The following is a 21,854-nucleotide window of genomic DNA, read 5'->3' as shown; positions in this document are numbered from 1 at the left end:
TCACTCTTCTAGAACATTCTGTGATGCTTGGCCCTCTCAGAAGCCCAGGCTTCTGCTGCTGACTTTATTTCACTCTTGACTGAAATCATGACTTTCCCCTTCCCTGGCGCTTTCGGTCATTGTTCTTGTCATGATCCTGTCTCTCCACAGGGCACCCCTGCCCCTGCCCTGCCTTCTGCACTAGAGGTTTCAGAAATTCTCCAAATACTCAACTTGTTAGAGGTGTTTGCATTTCTAACTGAAGTCAGTGACAGGGAACACCAACTTCTCTGTCACACCCACCCAAGTCTCCCGTGGTGGCCTTCTGGTAAGTTGACTATTGGCAGTTCTGCTTCATGCCTCAGGACTCTGCATGCCTTTGTTTGTATGCTTCGATGGACTTGAAACATGATCTCAGAAAGTGCAGACAGCGCCTGCCATCTTTTCATGTCCAGTGCCAAACACAATGCTGTCACCTAAGCAAAAGTTGAGCCAAAAATATTTTTGCTCTCTTCCTGGAATCCTGTTACCTAAACATTCTGTCCCTGTTCTGGGGCTAAGACATGAATTTGAAATTATTTTTAGCACGTTTGCTTGCTTATTTATTTGTTTGGTGTGTGTGTGTGTGTGTGTGTGTGTGTGTGTGTGTGTGTGTGTACATACCATGATACAACTGTGGTCAGAGGACAACTTACAGGACTGTGTTCTCTCTTGCCACTATGGGGTTGTTAGGCTTGGAACTTAGGTCATCGTGTTTGATGGTGAGCAAGCACCTAGGCCCACCGACTCTGCTCACCAGTCAACTTTGGAATTCTTACTAGTCTCTCCGCATCTGCCTTGTAGTAGGCTTTATTGTACACATGTGGTGAGGAGAAAGCAAAGTCACTTTTACAAAGCTCACACGATGCCTTGCCTCGCTGGCATCAGGTAAGGACTCGCTTATAAAGTCATCAGTGAGAAATGAGCAGTACAATGTCAAACTACAGTGTTCATACTGAGAAGATGATGAGTACGTGGATACATTAAACAGCAATTACAGTGTTGATTAATTAAATAATTGATGAATGGTGAGATTGCTAATTATTCTTCAGAGAATCTTTATAAATCACTACTGGGAGTAATTACTGTGCTACTGTGCTTCCAGGAATTATTTGGATGACTTTTTTTTCAAACAGGAACGCTAAAGGTTGATATTATCATTTATTTGTTCAAAAGTTTTCCTTTCTCCTCTTTTTTTTCACTTAGGGACCAGTGTGTGTGAGTCACATGGAGCCCTACTCCTGGGCCAGAAAAGACAAGTTTGAAAACTGGGGCACTACAAGCAGGTGTAGCTAGATGCTGACAACAGAGAAAGATCCTAGACTTGGGTGGCGAGGAAGCGCAGCATTCAGGCAGAAGTGTCATCCTTAACAATATGAAAATCTGGTACTTAGAAGACAAAATCCAGGAAGGAGACATGGCCTGCTGGGTAAAGGCACTTGCTAACAAGACTGATGACCTGAGCTCAATACCCTGGACTCACATGGTGGAAAGAACATTCTAATATCCGCAAGTTGTCCTCTGACTAATACACACAACTCATGACACACACATACAATATATAGTTTTAAAGTCTTAAATTATTTAATGTTATCTTATATGTATTTTTTGCCTACACGTATGACTATGTACCACATGTGTCTGGTGCTCATAGAGACCTGAAGAAGGCATCATATTCCATAGAACTTGAGTAACAGATGCTTCTGATAAGACATGCAGGTGTTGAGAATCGAACCCAGGTCCTTAGGAAGAGCACCCAGTATTCTAACAACACATAATTTTTTTAAAGTTCAACTTTGTGGAAATCCTGGGTGGCAAACTGACTTCCGTGTGTCCCTTTGTGACTATACAGCATTTACTGAAGGGAACTGGATCAAATTTTCAAAAGAAATGAACTGCTTTCACACCTCACTTGGCTGCATGTGTCCTCTGGGTGTGTTGTACCACAATTACCATGCACCTTGAAGAAAGAAAGAAGAAAGATTATCTTAAGAAGAGTTGTCTGCAGTGGAATGCTGTTAGCATGCATGCCACTTGAATGCTTTTATTTATGTTATTTCACCCGGGTACTATGGCTGTCTCTTACCATTGTAACCTTGTATTAGACCACAGCAATGGTGACTAGTTGAATCAAGACCTATACAGAAGCCTGGCCAGGATAAAGACAGTGCCTCTAGTCTACACACCTTCTAGTTAATGGTAATCAAGATGCACTTGCTTACATTGAATGCACACTCAAGGATCAATTGCAGTAAATACATTTAGGACTTTTAAATACACATTTAATATTTACACAGTGTATTATAGAAACCTAATATTTTTGGTACTTTTCTTTATAATTGGTTAATTTGATTTTCAAAATGGTCCAATTACAGAAATGTTTGCAGTGAACCACTCAAACAGGGACACATACCACCTAAACCCAATTAAAATTTGAAATTTTTTGCAATAATCTATAAAGAAAAGTGTACTTGGGCTCTTAAAAAAAGAAAGGGGGGATCATCGTAGATCCAGAGAAATGTGGGACATACTGAAAAGAAAGGGTCCCTTTCACCTTCTCAGGATTCCACAGACTCCATGAAAAAATTAAATGAAGCACACTCTCCATGAATATTGATTTTTAAATTAACATTTGATTTGAGTCCGAGATCTATACTTTAGCACAACCTGAAAGTAATGGGCACATTATGCAAATGTGCGCTAAAATTCCATTTATAAATATTCTAATTCATGAAAGAATATCCTTTTACAAAATGTGTGTATGTGTTTGTGTGTGTGTTTGAGTGTATGCACAAATGCCAAGGCATGGGATGTGGGTAGAGGTCATCAGAGGACAACTTTGGGGAGTAAGTTCTTACCTTCCATCTTGTTGAGGCAAGGTCTCTTGTTGCTACTGCCAATGCATTGTGTACTTCATGCTAATGAGCCTGTTTGCTTCCAATCTCACTTCTGGAACGCTGGGTGCAACTACAGATACAAACCACACTATCAGGTTTCTTTGCATGAATTCTGAGGATAAAATCCAGGCCATCAGACTGACCCTACACGAACTTTTACCCTCTGATCCATCTGTGTAGCCTAAGAGAATATCTTTTCAAAAGACTAATTATTGCTTCTTATCAGGATTGAAGCAAACCAGGTAGTGGTGGCACACACCTTTGTTCTAGCACACAGGAAGCAGATGCAGAAGCAGAGGCAGATGAATCTCTGAGTTGTATACCAACCAGGTTGGCCTACAGAGTGAATACTAGAAAAACCAAAGCTGCATAGAGAAACCGTGTTTCAGAAAGAAAGAAAGAAAGAAAGAAAGAAAGAAAGAAAGAAAGAAAGAGAGAGAAAGAGAGAGGAAGGAAGGAAGAAGGGAAAGAGGGAGGGAAGGAAAGAGGGAGGAAGGGGGGAGGAAGGAAGGAAGGAAGGAAGAAAGAAAGAAAGAAAGCAGACAAAAAATATTGAAGCCAGTTCCACAGATGACACCTGCCTTTCTCCCTCAGAATGTTTCTTCCCTTGGCAACAGGATTGCAGGTCGCAGCCCATATCTGCTGTCACAGACCCTTGCAAGTAATAAAGGGCTTGCATTATCTACTTCCCTCCAGTGCAGGCTTAGCTATCAAGATTTGCAGGCATGAGCTGTAAATCTTCAACATGAGGCAGCCTTACCCAATTTCCAGGCTCCATCACTACTGATGGTATCCTTCAGGGGAGGAGACTTGTCCTGTTGCTTAAGGAATGGGATCGTCAAAGCTCCTCCTGCTCCCTCTACCTCCAAGTGCAGTATCACAGAGACTATGGAGTGGCTCTCATGCTTAGTACACTTACAGCCATCTCCAGACTTGCCCAACTCCATCCATACTATCTCTGTGGAAAGAGCTACCCTTCAGAGAACCCACGCCTTGCCTGGGTTGCCTCTGTAAGGGAACATCTACCCCGCTCTGAAACTCACTAAATCCACCTGACTCTGACCCTCAAGAGCTGCTGACCTTCCTCTTGTGCCAAGTGCTATTCATTAATGCTGACTTAATTAGAAAGAAAAGTGATCTGAAAAACAAATCTCTAGTTTGCTCAGCTTTATTTTTTCAGTGTGTGCTAGAGTCAAGCATAAAACTGACATTTTTTAATTGGGTACTTTTTTTAGAAACCCAAAACATCTTAACTTTTCCAAGTAAAAATATTTAGCTTCATTATACTGGAGCAACTCAAAAGGCAGCTTATTATTAAAGATTGCATTCTTTGAGGTCGTTAGAGCAAATTTGACTTGAAGTTTGGTGGTCTTGGTCTGGGAGCATGAATTCAGTAAGTCTCAAATTGTCATCTTTTAAATAAAACAATACCCACTGCATACATTTTTGTGCCAAAGAAGTCATACTGTGTTTAGCACAGTTCCACACAAGTATTCTTTATGAGTTGACATATTCAAAATCAAATTTTCAGTTTGGCATTTATGACATTCCAGAACATTTTCTCAATTTGTACCTCTAGCATCCTTTCCATTATTCTTTAACCATAGCTATTTGTATCTATAAATAGATAGTTTTTAAACTATATATTGAACATCTTCTAAGTGTTATTTGTTCCAAAATGAATTTTGGAATACTAAAGTAGAGCATATGATCACTGCCCTGAACAATGTTCTTTGTTTGGTAAAGAGAAGTGTACACATGGAAACAATAGTGTTGGATAAAGCATTATATCTACCTTACAAATATGCAGTCAGTGTGTATGTATTTTTATGGTGCATATATATATATGAGTAGATACTGCATGTCCAAATAGAAGTACCACGTTTCTAAAAGTGTAGGGCAGCGCTCCAAGAAGAGTAGAGCCCATATTAATGCTGGATAAGGAAAACACAGAACACTAGATCCTGAACTTCACAACAATTTCCGATGTAATTATTATACCTAATCATGAGGTATAATTTTCATATAATTTGATGCATACATGTTCTATTTTCAGAAACTGGGCCCATGTGTCGCCATCCCTTACTCTCAACAGGCACCTGAAGCTTTAATAGCCATAACAGAGGTGCAAGTACAGCATATGACAGAGCTGTCTATAGAAAAAGACTAAGGTCAGAAGGGTAGCGAGGCCAGAGTTTGTGGGCCTTGTGTGCTCAGCTGAGACATTCTCCCCCTGGACTCCAGTTTTTATCTCTAACTGACTTCCCATAGCATCCATCCTTCCCATGTTTCTTTTGCCTGGAACACTGTCCTCTCCACACATTGTCCATATGTAAACATGTCATCTATGTACAAAAACTTTTATCAAAGGCAGATTTTGAATGTGAAGTAGAATGGGAGGGAACTATGAAAGGATGAAAAACATTGCATCCTTAATTCTAAAGGAAAGATAGTTAAAGTCACACCTAAGAAAAACGATACAAATTAAAACTACATTAAGATTCCACTTTCCATCTACTAGGTCAAATCACTAAAAGTTTAGGAGTTTGGCAGCATGCCTTTTAGCCTGTCTGTGGGGAAACTAGAACTCTTACATGTGGTTGAAAGGAATGTAATGCAGTATAGCCCTCTATGGTGCAAACTGGGTGATGTTTAACCCACTTATGTTAGCAAGATTTTAGAAACATGCACCCTTTGACACAGATACCCACTTTCTGGGATTGCACCCCAGAAGGGCACTGCCAAGACTGTGAAAAGAAATATACACATGGGTATTCAACCTAGCGTATTTATAGTAACAAAAGACTGGGACCTTCTTCAGTGTTTATCTACTGGGAGCCATAAACCATGCTTGCAGCCACACAGGGGATGCTACGTCACCATAAAATGGAGTGAAGGTGGTCTTGATACCCTTGAAGAAAGCACCCTCTGAGATCTACTGCTAAAGAGAAAGGCAAGACAAAGAAAAAGTGTTATGTTATCCTTTGAAACCATTCACATGAAAGAGGAAACACTAAGGAATGTGTGCTTGGGTTGGGAATGATGACTCAGCAGTCAAGGACACTTTCTGCTCTTGGGAAGAACCCAAGTTCGGTTCCACATAGGACATCTCAATACGGCCTTTAACGCCAGTCCCAGGGGATCTGACATTCTTGCCTGCCCTCCTCCAGAACACACATGCACATGCCCACACATTTACACACATCCAAACAAAAACAAAAACTAAGTCTAAAAAGAATGCACACACAAACACAAACACTCTTATTACCTACATTCTCCCACAGTAAGCATAAGATGCACATCTTCTATATAATAATATGAAACATACTCTCTTATTTTAAATACAAAAAGTAAATGGAAACGAATATTGACAAAGTGCTAAGGAAGGAAAAAATGCATAAAGGGGCCCAGAGAGGAACTGGAAGAAACTGGACTTCTTTCTCTGAATGTAGCGTGCTTTATACCTGCATGGGAATCCTTTTTTATTTTGTTCTGTGTGCATTTTGCATGTTTACAAAAACAAGAAAACAAGGTGGGTAGTAGTGCTGATGTTGTGTTTTTGCGACCCCTGTTGGTATTTCTTTAAATAAAGCAGTCATGAAATCATGCAGATTTCTCTATTAGTGGGGGCCGCTTGCATGCACCTCAGCAGATCTCCAACTGGAGCGTGTAGTTCTGATTCTGAATGGCTGGCACGTTCTGAGCTTGGTTAGGAGAAATGACTGCTAATATTTAATTCCAGAGTAACTGTGGCTGACAATTAATTATAGGTTTCAAACTGGCTACTAGAAGAATTGCAAACCCACTTGGGAAATATTATAGTTCAGACAGTTTTTCTTAATTTAGATCTCAATTGTCCCCCAAAGGCTCATGTATTAAAAAGCCTCATCCCCAGAGCCGCCTCTGGGAGATTGTGGAACCTGAAGGAAGTATGGCCTAACAGGAGGAAATTAACTCATGGGAAGAATGTCCTTAAAGGGAATGTTGGCACTACCCCCATACCTCTTCCTGCCACTTGATGGCTTCCAGGCTACCAGAAGGTGAGCAGCTTGTTCCACCATGCAGTCTCTGTCATGATGGGCTATCTCACTCTCACTCCAGGCCCCTTAACAGTGGGCCTATCTGACCACAGCTAAAGCCTCCAAAACTGTGAGCAAAAATATAAATGATTCAAGCAAAAATGGTAAGTGTTTGAACTGAAATATATACACCAGATACCTTAGTCTGATCACTACATATCATCCATATATACTGATGTCACCTTGTTAGTATGAACTATTTTTTGCATCCAGAAATATGTCTCCAAGCTCAATTTACTAAAAGGGAAAAATTACAAAGTAGCAAAGCTTAGCTTGACAAATGGCTCTTGTTTGTTAGCTTTGAATCAGGGTCTCATACAACCCAAGTTGTTCTCAAGTTTGCTAAGTAGCCGAGGATGGTCTTGAAGTCCTGATTCTCCAGCCTCTACCTGCCAAGTGCTGAGATTGCAAAAGGGCTATCAAATGCAGTCTTGACTAAGACATCAGTACCCCCCAAACAAGCATTTCACTGACAATAATACAGTCAAAGAGAGTAAACCACGTAAGTACACACCATGGGGGGGAAGATGATTCATAACTACACATAAAGGGATGCTTCCAAAACACCAGGAAAGAAAAGAGGAGAGGGGACTCTGTGGTTAAGAGCACATGCTGCTCTTGCAAAGGAGCTGCGTTAGGTGAACAGTGCTCACCTGGCAGCTTACAACCATCTGTGATTCTAGTTCCAGGGGTTCTGATTGCCTCTTCTGCTCCTCTTGGCCACAAATACAGTGCACTCACACACAGGCAAGGCAGAACACTGGCACATACAAAATAAAAGTAAATATACCTTTAAAACACCCGGAGATGATACCTTGAATAATTAGGAAAAGTCAACTCAATTACAAAACAATATGGGGGACTGGAGAATCGGCTTAGTGGTTAAGAATACCTGTTGTTCTTGCAGAAGACACACATATCTAGTTCCTAGCACCTACATGGGTTAGCTCACAGCAGCCTGTAACTCCAGTTCTAGGGTATCTGATGTCATTTTGGGGTCTTCACCAGCATCTGCACACACGCACACACACACACACACACACACACACACACACACACACACACACGCACACACACCAAACATTATAAAAGAAAGTGTGCCAAAAGATAGATTTTTAAAAATACATTTTATGTAGTCAAAATCTAGCAAATTAATTCAAAGTCATGATTAGCTCTTAACATTTCGGAAAAGAGCAGAGTCGGGGCTGGAAGGTTAGCTCAGGGGGACAAAATGTTCACTGTGAAATAATGAGGATCAGGGCTAGGATGGTGAGCCCCCCCCAAAAAAGTCTGGGTGTAGTGGCACACATCCACCACTCCAGAACCAGGAGACAGAAGGAGCCTCATGACTTTTGGTGTCATGGTTTACCCAATTGAGAAGACCCAAGCTCAGGGGGAAAGCCTGTCTCAAAAGACAAGCTGAGGAGCAGCAGAGGAAGGTGCTCAGTATTGACCTCTGACCTCCATATGTGCATGGTCACACATGCATACATGCACTTAACACAGACACACACACACACACAAAATTTAGGTAAAGTGAAAGATACATCATTTTTGAAAACTTGGCCCTAAATTTAATTTAGTCCCTATTTGTTCTCAGCTGACATGACAGGAACAGCCCATCCATGACAAAGGATATTGTTTTCAAGTTCTCACTGACAGGATGATCCTGATTCACCCAAGGGATTGGGAACTCTTCTTGCCATAGGTACCCTTCTGCTGTACGTGGACAGCCCTCTGTCTCATTGGTCACTGCCTCCATTACCACAGTGCCCCTCACAAGGGAGAGCTGTTCTCCCACACCCTGAAGAGAAGCAGCCCTCCCATCTCTACTCAATCTCAGCATGGGATCTCGGCCCAGGGGCTCACATGTCTAAGCCCTAATTTCTACATCTTTAAAAGGACAGCAATCCACTATGAAGGTTGCAAAGAGTTCTCATAGCAGGCACTGAGCGCAGCATACAGAACTCCTTCTTTCGCTGTATTGTCTTGTGCAGCCACGATCCAAGTATACTAACTGGAAAAATACAGAAAGAAAAAAATCTGTAAGCTCTAAATGATTGAAATCTCAGTATAGTCATATAATCTTTTTTTCTCTAGCCCCTATTTTATTTTATTTTTATTCTTTTTTTATTTCAATGAAGATTGTCATTGAAACTGTCATGGGGATTACACTGAGTCTGTGAATCTCTTTTGGTAATATAACCATTTCCAAAATATTCAATATTTCACTCAGTTGAAATGTATTTTTTCCAGGCTCTCTATGTAGCCATATAATCCTATCATTAGATATTGCTGTGAATTCCTTATTGTGCCTGGTTTATAGACTAACCATAGGCATGTATATGTTGAGAAACACTGTAAACACAGGTTTAGTACTATCTAAGACTTCAGGTATCCATTGGAATTCTCAAAACAGGAACCCCAGGAATGAGAGGACTACTGGGGTTCATCTCATTCTGGGACCACCATTCTCTGACCAGACAGTAGCTGAGTCACGTGTCCCAAGTGTGAAAATGAAAGCCAGTGACACATCCCGGAGCTGGGGGAATCTTCCTTGTCTCTTAAGGACTGCTGTGGAACTTCACTCTATTGCCAACAGTGCACGGGGGCCACACAGTGTGTCTCTGTACGAGTGTGCGGATGCCCCACACAGTGTGTCTCTGCACGAGTGTGTGGATGCCTAGATGCAATGTTCCTTTCTGTCTGAAGCTGTTTCTACACTTCTCATCAGAGTTGGGATAATGCACAGAGAAAACAGTGAAGGCCAGTGCAAAGGAGAAGGATCATTTGCATTAGAACCATTTTACCCCATCACTGAAGCAGCACAAAGGGAACGGACACCCTTCCATCTGGAGCTCCCACCAGTTTTTATCCCAGTAGAAAAAAAAAAACCTTGAAAGCATGTTTCCAAATAATGATTGCCCAGAAAGGCCGTTCCTTCATAATAATCTTATTAAGGGAAGAGAGTATATGTTTTTGTCTCCCCTTTGTGAACAGCAATTTATTTTTATGGATAGTAAAGGAAATAAATTCTCCTGAAATGGTTCCTTGGTGGATCGGGGTCCACGCGGCTCATTCGGCGTTTATAGATAAGCTAAAGGTCAATTGAATGTTATGTGTTTATGGTGTGGGCATGCTTAGGCCTGCACAGCGTGGTGTCAGAGGGAGCAAGCAAGCTCATTCAACTGCTCCTCTAGCTACCCCTGGAGACTGGTGTGAGGGGAGATTTCTGTGCCAGAGGCTGTCAGGGGAAATAGCTATCAATCATCTGTCATGAGGCATTTGCTTTGCTGGTGGGGTTTAATACACCATAGGAGACTCAAATGTGTTGCTTTTGTCACTGTGGAAAACATACCATCTTTCAGATGCCGATTTGACAGCTCCTAAAGGAATGGCATATGTGTCCCTGCATATTATCTTACTCTTCTCTTCTTGAGGCAATTCACACACACACAAACGCACGCGTGCGCGCGCACGCAAATGTGTATGTGCCTATTGGATTAGTATGTTTGCATGTGTGTGCATGTCTATGACAACCAGAGGACAACTTCAGCTGGCTTTTCTTAGTTACTATCTACGTCTTTTCTTTTGTTACTCTTTTTCATGTTTATTCTTTTATTCATATGTTTGCATGTGATTATTTTTCTTTGCGTGCTCTCAAGCACATATGGAAGGCAGAGGATGACTTCAGGAGTTGCTTTTCTCCTTTGACCATGAGGTTCCCAGGGATAAATTCCTGGTCCTCAGATTTGGCGGCAAGTGCCTTTACCTGCTGAGCCATCATCTCACTGCCCCAGTGCCAATCTCCTTCAACCAAGCAGGCTAGGCTGACTGGCTGGTGAGCCCCAGGGGTCTCTCTATGCCTCTCCAGCACTGAAACTGTAAGCATGGACCACTAGGCCCATGGTTTTCATGCATGGGTTCCAAGGACTGAACTCAGATCCTTATGAATTTTATCAGTTGAGCTACCTTCTGATCTCCACTTTATTATATATAAAAGCAGGTACTTTGGGAAAATGAAGAGAATCCAGCCCAACGTCTATTCTAGACAAAAGATAGTCTTTAATCTCAAATCCGTCCTAGTCACATATGATGTAAAAATCACAGCCTGCTCTCTGTTGGGTATGCCTTTATGTTCCCAACCACATTTCCTATTCATTGAATAAATAATGAATTAACAGACACTATACACATGACAGCACATGCTAGAGGCAGAGAGGACCCTGTACTGAAAACTTTAGTGTTTACTAGGGCAGGAAAGAGAAGAAGCTGCTGGTCATTGAGTCTAATAGTAGAAGAAACCAGAGGGATCTGTTTTACTGAATGAGCACCTATGACAGCCCAGGCAATGCATTGGACATCGCACAAGATTTTTCTCATTTACCCTAAACAATATCCTTGTCTCCACTTTTCCTGGTGAGAAAGCCAACAAAGCTACCTTGTTAATCAGAACTGGGTCACCGGTACCGAGCAGTTGTATGAATGTGTTGACTCACCCAGGGTTCTAAAACCAGGGCACATCCTCCTTCCTGCCTCCACCCCAGCCCCTCTGACTGCAGTAGAGAAGGGACGGGTCCCTCGGAAGCTCACTACCTGAGAAGGGGAATCCTTCTGGAAGTATGTTTTATCTTCAACCACTTCTTTCTCGCCAGGGAAGATTAACTCATGGGGGGAAAGGCTAGAATTAAGCCCACACTCAGAACCTGGGAAACTTTGTCATGGCCAACTGCCTAAATTGCAACCACAAAGAGGGGGCCCAAGCCAGGATAAAGTGTGCTCACTCCATTTTCATTCTCAATGTCACCTGCCTTGACCTGCCCTTCATATAATGAATTTGTGTCCCCTTTTCTCTGGTTGATCTATTGGCAGTTTATGTCTACAGACTTGGTTTTGTAGCTTCCAGAGAGTGGAAGAGAATTCCATTTCCCCCCCTATAAAGTGACACGAGAATCTATTCAGTCTTGGATTCCAAACACTGGGAACTTTTTAACTGCCACATTCTACATTGAAAAGAAAGAGGGGATGGGGCAGTAAAGAGAGATACTGCATGACCAAAGCTGTGCACATCGTTCATTACATAGGGAGACACAGTGTTTGTAGAGCATACGTTAGAGAAGCTCAGTGAGAGAGACAGCTATGGCAGGGTTACGGTGGAAGCCAGGAACTGGATGGGGGTTGGAGATGGGAAGATAGGATAATGTGGGGTTGGGTAGGGACAGAGTGGGTAGGAGCAGAATGGGATGGGAAGCACATGATGTGAGAATCATAAAGATACATATATTTATATTTATCAATTTATTAGGAGATGCTATGGGGAAAATGGACTCACAAAGCTGGGGCCGAGGGAGCTGGGGACCAAGCACATGCTACTTCATGCTGCCTGACCTGGTCTGTACAACCCAAGAGAGAGCATGACATCTGTCTCTCTCCTTTTATGAGATCAAGTCCTCAAACAAGAAGCTGTGCCCTAGGGCCAGCACCCCAAAGTTAATGGTGGAATGAATTCACACAACAAGCACAAGCAGAATGGAGCAGGATGAGGAGGCTGTGTGAGATTTTCTCAGAGGAGACTGGGGCACCAAAGAGAAAGGATGTCAAAGCCAGCACAGGTACGTGGGAGGTAGGAATAACGAAGTGCATCTGTAGATCACCAGTGGTCCTGTGCAGCCCAGCCTGCTCTCTTCAGTGCGGTAGAGAAACTCGTGAGAATGAAAGCTTCACCACCATCACCGCGTCCCAGCCTAGGAAGGCACAGGGCTACAGCAGCTGCCACTAATGAATGCTCCGTGTCATCCATTACTCTCCACTGATCACCCCTCTCCTGACCTCTCTCTCCTTGGTTCCCGTGTTTGGCACATTTCCCTATGTTCCTCTCCTTCCTAAGTCCTTCTGCCTTTGCTCTCAGGACCCTCTGACTTTGTTCTTGGTGGTTATCTTAGCAGTTTCAGTAACTGCCCTGCTTACCTTTTCTCTCCCAAGCTTGACAACACCCCTTCCCGACTTCTTCCAAACCAACATCCATCTTTTTACCAAAATGACCACTCCTAGGAATTTTCCTTTAATCTATTCCCATGTTCCTACCTGAGTTCTTGTCAAAATCTCACACAGCCTGGCCTGTAATGGTCCCAGTAGCTCTTTATCTTGTATATTCTTTAAGCCTGCGCCACAGGAAGTGAGCCTTTCTCTATGCTTTTCTTGGTATCTGCCAATTCCTCTGGACAAGAAGCTGGTTTGGTTCACATCTGTATTCCAAGACTCTGATTCTTTCAACTTAGGCGAATTAAAAAAAAAAGAAATAAAAGGAGGATATGATATGCTCCTAGGTATGGTGAAGAAGAGGGTTTATTGTAAGCAAAAGGGACAGCACAGCTAGAGGCATCTGGAAGGATCCAGACTGAACCTGGCCAAACTATTGTATCTGACCATGTAAAAAGAGGGAGAGGACAGCGAGAGAGGGGCCACTGACCAAAAGAGGTGGTCTGGACCAAAAGACTAGCCCGGAGACTAGCATAGTCAAGATGGTTGAGCTATATGGGAGCCAGAGAATAGGAGGAAGGGGCAGTCCAGCACCTGGGCTGAAGAGTTCAGGATAGGAACTCTAGCTAGGAGGACCCTGTAACACTTATGAACTAAGGGATTCTGGGAAAACCAGGTGGCCAGAGTCTGCTTTGATACGTTAATGGACATCTCAGTCATCAGTCCCAGGTTTGAGACCTAACAATAGGTGATATCTGTTAGATGAGCAACTGATCCTTCCACCCCCAGTGTTAGGAACAGAATGGAACCTTCCATGTGAAGACACAAACTGGCCCCTGCTAATCCTTCTATCTCCCTCCACTCTCCAGAAACATTCATCACTCTAGAAAGTTCAGCTCCAGACTGCCCTATCACACCAGCACTTCCTCTCTCTTCTTTTCATGCCCTCATAATCTTATAAAGTAAAAACTCAATCTCATGGCATTCATGAGACTTTCCAGATGTCCTGAACCTTAAATCTTCAGAGCCCCAAGACCACCGAAGGACCAAAACACCCATATCTTTTTTACCAGCTTCTTGAGAGACACCCACTCTGGGATTCCAGCCTTTTGTTTCTCTCACAAGCTTCTAAACTCCATGAGAATCAGGTCCCTAGTCCACAGGGTATCTTGATGTACCTACAATGTTCTCTGCCTGGCAGGGTATTATATAAAGCTATTGTTTTATACAGAACCAAGAGAAAAGAGAGAGTTCTAAACACACCCTATGTTTCTGGCAGGTATCAGATCCTGGTCATTGTTTACAAGGTAGGCTCAGTGCAAGTCAACTCAGATCCCACACACCAAGCTTTTGTGAGACTCCTTCCCAGGTGGCCATGTCTGCAGGGTGGATACCTGCCCTGATTGGCAAACAGGCTACCAAATGCCATTGCAATAGCAGGTTCAGTTGGGGACTGTGATTCAAATCCAGCACCTGATACCTGTAATAGGAGCCACTTGTTCTTCTGAGAGAATTTTTGAAAAATAGCCTTCTTGTTATCAGAAGGTGTTGCTGGGTCAGCCTGCAGCCCACTTGCCATTTATGCCATTACTCTTCACCCTAAAACTCATTTCATACTTCTGATCCTCAATGGCCCGGATTGTAAATGGTGTCTGCTCGAACATGCTGCCTTCCTCGATGACTTAACTAAATACCTACCTGGAGGGATTACAGTCCACCAATGGCTGAAACTTGAAATCCTACCCACTCGTTTATGCATACTTCATGCACCTGAATGGCTCCACTCTAATGCCCCAAAGAAAGAAGGCTGTTGTGTGAAGAGGTTGCGTTACCTGTCCATCCAGTGGGATGGATTTTCATCATGTTGAAAACCTTCAACTGAGAAAGACCGAAGCACTCTTGTAAGGGGAGAGAGGTGGGTGGGGAGTTCTGGCTGAGTTTGAAAACTCATCCATGCCCTGAACTCTAATGTTGGGCAAGTTTTCCCTTCTTCATTGTTTTAAAAACACTCATAAATTACAGAAAGAGTGGGATTTACATCTCACCCTCTTTTAACTCTTCAAGTGCCTGTGTGGTTTCCTCCAGATGACCCCTTTGTGTTTTAGAGCCTTGCATTAGCATGAAATTGCTCTTAACCACTTCCAGATAAGTATAAAGTGATGACTAGCACTATTAAATTACTCACAATTTCCCCCCAAAAATGAGGATACAATAGAGGGAAGAGACCGTTAAACAACCCAAGCATCCATTATATATGTAATCTTCTGAACTGTGTGCTGGAAACTTCTCTTTTATAGCCTGCCTTCCTTGGCAATAGAATTCTAAGAAAGAAAATCTGTACACAAGAACATCAAAAGTGGTCATCTCTTGTTTGGAGAATTGAGAGATTTCTGATAATACATCTCCTGTCACATAGAGCACCCTCATCTCTAGATGCTAGACCCTTTGGTACATTATCTAACCCTGGCTTAATCTCTTGAGTCCATAAATTCCTTGATTAGGGATTCTCTATAGAGCATAATTAAGCCTATTGACCCTTTAGGCTAACCTATTGTTTCACACACAGTGAGCCTTCAGAATATATATCTGGATGGATGGATGGACAGATGAATGGATGGATGGATGGATGGATGGATGGATGATTATAACTCATCTGGACAAGAGTCAAGACCAGATTGTTTAACATACTTGCTCATTTACAATGCTGAAATACTTTGGTTACTTGGTTTGAAAAACATATCAAAATATTTAAAATAGTTTCACCCCAATTTGTTTATTGGCAATAAGCACTTAGGCTTTGGAGATAAGCATTAATATGCAAGGTTGCTATTTTTATATATCAAAATGGTCACATGCTGGTGATTTCATGTTGTTGAGCCTGGCTAGTTTAGAAGTTATTTTTCCATTCCTCAGACTCTTCCTGTAGATTTTAAACCAGTGGTTCTGATGTTTGGCCCAGGAGCTGATTCTAATCTATAGAAAAGCCCAGAAAAAGTCAGAACAGAATGCATGTTAGAGATAATTTACACTTGATGTCTAAGACATAACTTCTGATGTCAGTATTTCCTCAACTAGGTGCAAAAGGGACCACCCTTCCCAGGAGCAAATTTATGATACCATGAAACAATGGGAGCTGATAGAATCTCTGCCTTGGAGAATATGTGTCTTTTGTATGCCTTCTCTGAAATTCAGGTTATTCCTTGCACAAATGAAACTAGAGAGCCCACTCCTAATGGGGGATGCCTTTCTGTATGCTGTAAATATGTGTTTCTCTTATTGGTTGATGAATAAATCCATTTCAGTCAATGAACAGGAAGGATGTAGCCAGGCAGGAGGTATAGGCGGGGCTACCAGACTAGGAGAATTCTGGGAAGAGGAACTCAGAGAGTGAGTCACCAGGGGTGAGCGCGGCATAGACTACAGGCTTTCAAACTGGGAGGTTGAATGTCTTGATTAGGAACTTTCAACATGGTGGTCAGCACATCTTTAACTCTGCCATCATCTCTCACTGAGCAAGCTCTTCTGAGCATCCAGGGTGATTTCTACAACACTAAGGGCAGTCTGTCTTTGTTTCCTTTCTGTATAAGAAGTTGAATCCTAAATGTGACAGGCAGCATTACCATGGTGACATCCTAGGAGCTTACCATCTTATGGTGCTGCAGTTAAGATCAGTGATAGAGGCCCATTTGCAAAACAAGGGTATTATTTCTAAATGAAAATAATTTCACTTCAAATTACTAATTCTGATATGCGAGTCTAAAATAAATATATCCATGTCCCATATCTAACTTTTCTGGTAACTCATTGATAACTTTGTCAATGCCTTTGAGACTCACAATCATATGAACTTGAACTCAAATCCTAGACATGAGGTGTTTGGGGATGTCCTTGGTTTTTCTGAGACATTTGTTTTTGCTTCTGTATAATGGGGAATAATGGGCTACGGGGTGGCGAGGATCCAGGAAGACAAGGGCTTCAAAGTGCCTTGCGCCATTCCTTGAACTCAGTAGGCACTGAATAAACACACTTATATTTCCCCCTTTTTTTTTCAAGGAGGGAATTAGCTCCACATCATAGGTAAGGAACTTGCTGCTATGGCTTGCAAACACTGCAACAATGTACTATATGTATTTAGCAATGGCCTAGCTGTATCTAATGCAGGTGATTCAGAGTATGCTCAATGCAACAATGCCTGGATGAGGCTCCTGTATCAAAAAAGCAGTCATACCACATTTGCTAAACAAATGTGAAGGCCTGGCTAGATGGCTTAGCAGGTAAAAGCCCTTTCCACCAAACATGATGACCTGAGTTCAAGTCCTGGGTCACACTTGGTGAATGAAGTAAACCAGCTAGTTACCCAGGTTCTTACCTCCAGATGTGCACCACAGCACATACACATAAATGCACACATGTGCACATGCACACACAAACAAATAAGCAAGGAAGTAATACAAATACAGGCTGAAGAAGTAAGGGAGGTTGCTAAATTTTTTAGAGGGTATGACATTTAGTTTCAAGAAAACTGTTTCACCATGGTAGCAAACAACAAACAATGAAAAAGACATTAAATGTATTTCTCTGGCATATGGAAATTTGTAAATGTCATCTGTGTTTGTATACCATGTGAGGAGAAACATGAAAGCCATGTGGACCCAGTGGGAAAGGTCACCCCAACACTGCCAGGAGCTGAGTGAGCAGTGCCCACCAGGAGCTGAGTGAGCAGTGCCCACCAGGAGCTGAGTAACCAGTGCCCACCAGGAGCTGAGTGAGCAGTGCCCACCAGGAGGAGCTGAGTGACCAGTGCCCACCAGGAGCTGAGTGAGCAGTGCCCACCAGGAGGAGCTGAGTGAGCAGTGCCCACCAGGAGCTGAGTGACCAGTGCCCACCAGGAGCTGAGTGACCAATGCCCACCAGGAGCTGAGTGACCAGTGCCCACCAGGAGCTGAGTGAGCAGTGCCCACCAGGAGGAGCTGAGTGACCAGTGCCCACCAGTGAGCTGAGCTGCTTTGACCTCCTCTTCTCAGCCGAGTGGTCCTATCAAGTGTGGTGATTCCCCCATTGTACTGTAGACCCCACGTTTATTTGACACACATGGAAGTTAGCTCCAGGGGTCACCACTCTCCCGGATTAGCATTGCTCTCACTTCCGAGCACATGAGGCATGACACAGCAAGTGTGTCCCCACGACTTTTCTCTTTCCCAGCTGTGATGTAAATTGAGGACAGTTCCATGGGTTGCAGTGGAGGCAATTGTGCTCACTCTGGGCTGCTGCACTCTCAGTTTGAGGCCAGTGATAGCAGAATGATGTTGACTGCACATGCCGAAAGAAATCACACACAGACACACACAAACACACACACACACACACACACACACAAATGCTCACCCTTTTGGAAGTGATAACAGCTCAGAAAGGACAAGGGGTGGACCCCGCATTTATAGACCATTTTCTTCCTAGCTTTTCACAGGCCCTTGAAAATCTTTCTGAACAACCTGACTTGTTCAGTGACAATTCAAAATAGACAGCAAGGTGAAATTTTGTGAGGCAAATAAAACTGCGCTGCATCCAAAGAGGAATTCTCCAATTCTAGGGAACCATCCAGGACAGTCTCAGAAATGTCAATAGTACAAAGGCTTGCGTAAAGGCCACAGGCTTATTAATGCATCAAAAGTCAGTATTCTGTATATTTTATATACAATGAGGCCCAGTTTTTGTCTTTTTAGGTGAATTGCAAACTTTCAAATGCTCCCCTTTCCAAAGAAGTGTTTCATCAGCATCATGATTATGAAATGAATGTATATATCTCTCCAAAATGATGCTGATGCTGTAGCCATTAGTAGGATATTTGGGAATTCTGTCTCTGGGAAGTAATTATGCTAAAAGAAAGGCTCTCTGTGTGATGCAGAAAGAAAGCCCACACTAGGGCCTAGCGACACATCTGCAATCCAAAAAAAGAAAGTCTTTACCAAGAACCTATACCTGTAACCTTGCTCTCGGACTTTTAGCATCCAGAAATAAATCACTATTGTTTAAGGTTCCCAGGTTATGATATTTTTAAATGGTAGTCCAAGCTAACCAATGCAATAAAAAAAACTAATTAACTGATACTATCAACTACAAATAAAAACTTGTAGACTGGGTAGAGTTTATTTCCCAGGTTGGGAAAGGTTACTTGCCACCTAATCAGAACAGAGCCTCTAAAAGTGGTTCTTATATCCACCCTCAATTACACTAGTATTCCATGGGGACAAACACAGCAGGGTCTCTTTGCGGTGAAAGTGTTTACTACATCTGTATTTCACAAAGGCAAGCTCAGAACACCTGGCCAGACAATGTGTTTCTGGGAAACTAAATCTGGGAGAACACACGGCTATTGTAATTATTAGGCATGAACAGCCTCTGAGCTTTTCTTCCAAAATGTGTGAATGGAAAAGCGTCCTCGGCACTCTTTAGGGTGTAAGTGAGTATAATCCATCTTAAAGTTGCCATAGAGTGGCAAGAGTGGCTTCGGGCAGGCATTGGCTCTGGGTGGTTGGAATCTTGCCATTGGAGGGCTGTGCTCTTCAGCGCTTGGTTTCAATGCCTCTGGATTGGCTTCCAGTTCCTCAGGCAGCTTCTTCTCAGCTAGGTGAGGAGGAGGATACTGGCATTGAGAGTCCCATGGTTTACAATCCAGCTACTAGGAATCCAGAGAATGGAAACTGATAGTCTCAGAGCCAGAGTCGCAGGTACCCTTGACTCAGTCCTGAAAAAGCAAGGCACAAATAGAGGATCTGCACACACACCCCTGAGCCTAGAGTTTTACGAGAGCCAACCAGACCTCACAGCATGAGCCTGATGGGGGAAGTCCTTCTGTGTATATGTTGTTCTATTGGTTGATAAATAAATCATTTTTGGCCAATCGGGAAGCAAGATAGGTGGGACCAGGAGTCAAGGAGGATTATAGGAAATGTGGCCAAGAGTAGAGAGTCACCATGTGATCCCGGGAAGAGAGGATGCATGAGGTTGCATCCTTGGTAAGACAAGACAGTATAAAAATGTATATTAGCAATTATGGGTTAATAAGTCAGAGGTAGCCATTAAGAAACCCTAGCAAATGGCCAACAGCTTCACAATTAACATGTATATATACATATATATACATATATATGTATATATATATGTATAGTGTCTCGTGTGTTATTTGGGGGCTGAGACAGTAGCAGGACCCAGGCAGCTGGCAGGAAAGAATACATGGTACATGAGCTCCATGAAAGGCTCGCATTGTTCTGTGTAGGGAGAAGACACAGACGCAGCAACTGGCAACCAGTTCCATGGCAGCTCTGCTTCCACTGGCCTGGGTATCCTATACCCACTGAGTCTCTGCCTCCTTCTATCACTAAATGCGCCATGTAAGAAGGTATGGCGCACTACAAACTGCATCCCAAATACATTAGGACCGGCCATAAAGGACACTCTGAGCTTACTTTCTCTTTATGTATGTTGTGCATGTGTGTGTGTGTGTGCGCACCTGTGTGGTTGCTCATGCCTGCCCATGAACATGAGGAGGTCAGAAATCAACACCAGATGTCTTTCTTCAATTGTTCTCCACCTTAGTTTTTATACCATTTAGACAGGATCTCTAAATGAACCTGGAGATCACTTTTTCAGCAAGACTAGTTGGCCAGGGAATTCCCAGGATCTCTGCACCTAGGCTCCATCTCCCAGCACTGCTGTTACAAATACACACCACCACACCCAAATTTTATTTAGGTGAGAGAGATTTGAATTCCGGCCCTCTTGTTCATGCAACAGACAATTTGCGCATTGAGCGAACTCCCAAGCTCTGAATTACTTATTCCATATTTTCAATGTACACATTTATCATTAAACTTTCCTATGTAAAACTTTGAATCAGAGAGATCCGTTTCTACACTCATGTAGCTAGCTCCGTAGGGATAAAGATGAGGTATAGGAAAATAAGGCTCCCGAGGGTCATCACCCATGCTAAGTGATTAAAACTGTGCCTTTGGGATTTTAAGGAAGGCAAGATCTTGCTAATGGCTGAGGTCCCTGCTGGCTGCCAGAGTTACCACCCTTTGCCAGAAGCCCTTGTCTGACTGTCTAGATTAGTTCTCCAGCAGCCAAGGAAACATCTACAATTTGGGAAGGTTTGGGGCAACCTGGACACTGCACTCTGGTCCTGTTCCACTCTAGACTTACTCTTCCCAGCCACCTTCTGCCATTTCTTGTAAATACACACACTTCAGGTTACCCATTATCGTATGTACCTACTCAGGAAGTGACAGTATTCTGTTGAGAGAGCAACGATCCTGGCTGAGTTAGTCCCATGTTATGGTTAAACTTCACGATTCTTCACCACTCACATTCCAAAACAATCCTATGAAATGTGTTCTGTGTCTCTCTTGGCATCCAAATACACCTCCATATTGGTTGTCACTTAGATCAACCAATAACACTGACACTATGAATGTAACTAAGTGATGTGTTCATGAGTCCATAAACCTTGGGTGTGTTGTGGTGGTGGGTTTTATTTTGTTTTGTTTTGCCATGACTGAGTTCCAGTACCACAGATGAGACTTCACATGTACTGATACACATCTGTATCTACAAATGAGATTTCGCACGCACTGATACCCATCTGTGGAGTGAATGGTATTCACAAAGTCCTCTGAAATGACGTTTAGCCGTTCAGCTCAGAGCCCTCGCCCTGTCCATTTTCCTTCCATGTGGTCCTCACAATTTCCTACTCCCTAATTGAAAGGCAGCTTCCAGTTTCTCCAGTTCCCACAGACTCCAGGTCACAAAGCCCTTCCTTCAGTGAATCCATAAAAATTTGAAAAAGTGTATAAATAGAAATCCACCAATACATCTGAAATCC

At 42.8% G+C, this 21,854-nt stretch overlaps 1 long non-coding RNA gene across 2 annotated transcripts in view; it reads right to left on the bottom strand.

Annotated features, from left to right (window-relative positions):
* Nucleotides 1-1,553: 1,553 nt before the first annotated feature.
* Nucleotides 1,554-21,854, bottom strand: part of LOC121135406 — a 30,125-nt gene continuing 9,824 nt past the window's right edge. Inside the window, exons 1-3 of one of the 2 annotated variants that reach the window (XR_005872544.1) lie at nucleotides 3,676-3,907; nucleotides 2,877-2,985; nucleotides 1,554-1,978 (exon numbers count right to left, since the gene is read on the bottom strand). This is a non-coding gene — a long non-coding RNA (uncharacterized LOC121135406). Of the gene's footprint in view, nucleotides 1,979-2,876; nucleotides 2,986-3,675; nucleotides 3,908-21,854 lie in introns of those variants that run through there. The other variant, XR_005872543.1, reaches the window with a different exon arrangement.

The sequence above is a fragment of the Mesocricetus auratus genome, unplaced genomic scaffold (assembly GCF_017639785.1).
Source record: "Mesocricetus auratus isolate SY011 unplaced genomic scaffold, BCM_Maur_2.0 Super-Scaffold_4256, whole genome shotgun sequence".
Lineage (NCBI taxonomy): Eukaryota > Metazoa > Chordata > Mammalia > Rodentia > Cricetidae > Mesocricetus > Mesocricetus auratus.
This window is presented reverse-complemented; position numbering and strand designations above follow the sequence as displayed.